The sequence below is a fragment of the Aotus nancymaae genome, unplaced genomic scaffold, assembly GCF_030222135.1.
Source record: "Aotus nancymaae isolate 86718 unplaced genomic scaffold, 86718_ANA_hifiasm-v0.15.2.pri h1tg000067l, whole genome shotgun sequence".
Lineage (NCBI taxonomy): Eukaryota > Metazoa > Chordata > Mammalia > Primates > Aotidae > Aotus > Aotus nancymaae.
Window position 1 is genome coordinate 28,001,859 of NW_026988482.1, and position 2,278 is coordinate 28,004,136.

At 39.8% G+C, this 2,278-nt stretch overlaps 1 non-coding gene across 1 annotated transcript; it reads right to left on the reverse strand.

Annotated features, from left to right (window-relative positions):
* Positions 1 to 1,104: 1,104 nt before the first annotated feature.
* Positions 1,105 to 1,224, reverse strand: LOC135270853 (small nucleolar RNA SNORA26). The gene has a single exon (XR_010339013.1). It is a non-coding gene; the product is annotated as a small nucleolar RNA SNORA26 (small nucleolar RNA).
* Between the last annotated feature and the right edge of the window lie 1,054 nt (positions 1,225 to 2,278).

Consider the following 2,278-nt stretch of genomic DNA (forward strand, 5'->3'; position numbering starts at 1 on the left):
CAGTTTCAGGAGATTTTGGGCTGAGATGATGGGGTCTTCTAAATATACAATCATGTCGTCTGCAAATAGAGACAATTTGACTTCCTCCTTTCCTAATTGAATACCCTTTATTTCTTTTTCTTGCCTGATTGCTGTGGCTAGAACTTCCAGTACTATATTGAATAGGAGTGGTGAGAGAGGGCATCCTTGTCTAGTGCCAGATTTCAAAGGGAATGCTTCCAGTTTTTGCCCATTCACTTATGATACTGGCTGTGGGTCTGTCGTAAATAGCTTTTATTATTTTGAGATATGTTCCATCGATACCTAGTTTATTGAGAGTTTTTAGCAAAAAGAGCTGTTGAATTTTGTCAAAGGCCTTCTCTGCATCTATTGAGATATTCATGTGGTTTTTATCTTTGGTTCTGTTTAAAATCGTAATTATTTTCATCAGTTCACAGAATTCCCTTGTGCTTCTTTCCAGCCAGTATCCCACCCTGAGCTACCTCCTCAGAGGCCACCAGATGAACTGCCTTTGGCCTGGACATTTACAATTGGAAGGAGTGGTGGAAGGGCAGGTCCATGGAGGGAACAGTGTGCAAAGGCATGGACGTGTGACAGATTGTGGCATGTGCGAGGGACCTCCAGCCCTCTGATTTCATCTTGCTGGGCTGAGGGCAAGTCATCTTTGTTGAATGAATGTTATGAATGTTTGACAGAGATAAGGCTAAGTGCCAGGTCACCAAGGGATGGGACATCAAGCAACTTTACTTTCATCCTATAAGAAAAAGGGAGTTATGAAAGAGTTTCAGGCAGGGTAGTGGTCATGGTATACTAATACTTTGATTTTATTTTTTAATTAATTAATTATTTTAGAGACAGGGTCTTGCTCTGTCACCCAGTGTGGAGTGCAGTGGTACAATCATAGCTCACTGTAGCCTTGAACTCCTAGGCTCAAGTGCTTCTCCCAACTTAGCCTCCCAAGTAGCTTGGACTATTGGTGTGCCCCATCATGCTAGGCTTAAAATGACCTTTAAAGCAGAGAAAACTTAAATGTCCTACTTGTTGTATGAACTATATAAAAATATCACAAAGGTGCTTAAATTGTGATGAACTTTTTTCTGGTTAAGCTGTGACTCCAGACAGGAATCTACAGAGGAGTTTTACAATCTCTTCTCTGGGTTTTATGGAGAATTACTTTAGCCTTCTGTCTTAGTCTCTTAAAGAACTGCAAACTTGGCCGGGCGCGGTGGCTCACGCCTATAATCCCAGCACTTTGGGAGGCCGAGACGGGTAGATCACGAGGTCAAGAGATCAAGACCATCCTGGTCAACATGGTGAAACCCCGTTTCTACTAAAAATACAAAAATTAGCTGGGCATGGTGGCACACGCCTGTAGTCCCAGCTACTCAGGAGGCTGAGGCAGGAGAATTGCTTGAAACCAGGAGACGGAGGTTGCGGTGAGCCGAGATCGCGCCATTGCACTCCAGCCTGGGTAACAAGAGCGAAACTCAGTCTCAAAAAAAAAAAACAAAAAAACTGCGAACTTGCATTTTAAAGTTCAAATGGTTAAAACATTTTGAGGGCAAAGTTCTATTTTATTGGTAGGAAATTGTTAAATGCATTCTTCTGTAAAATATAGTAATCAGTCCTTTTATGTGAAGAGGGACAAATATCTAATTAAAAATACTGCTTGACATGAAACAATCGATCAAATATTTCAATGAAGACAAAGTTTTATGCTCAGTGATTGTGTTGGATGGTGTCTGCATTTAAAATGCTCTTTCATATTAATTCAGTATGTCATTGATCTCTGTCTTTGATTTACACAAAGGAGTCAGAGATGATTCTTTTCTGTAGGGAGAATATCAAAAGCAGAAGCTGAACTGACACTACAGAAAAAATGAAATAAGACTCATTAGGATTTTTTGAGAGAGTGTTGTTTGGTGCAGTGTCTTCTGACTAAATTGATAGTTTCTTTGCTTTTGAGATACAAAAGGGAAAAACAGTTGCCTGAAAGAAACTTCCAGTCTCTGGAGCAAAGTGGCCTACCTTTGGAAGTTTGTAGTCTAATGTTGACTAGTTGGTTTTGGGAATCACTTCTGCCACTTTTCTCCAAAGGAAACATTAGAATGCAAATTTGTTTTAAAAATTACATTGTTTTTCATACTTTGAAAAGTGAACTTGGATGAGTAACATTGGGTCTCAGGATTGTTATGCAAAACTTAAGGGAGTATAGACATGAGAGCAACCCAGAAAGACATGTTGAAAAAGAAGAGTTAAATACAGTGACATACTATCT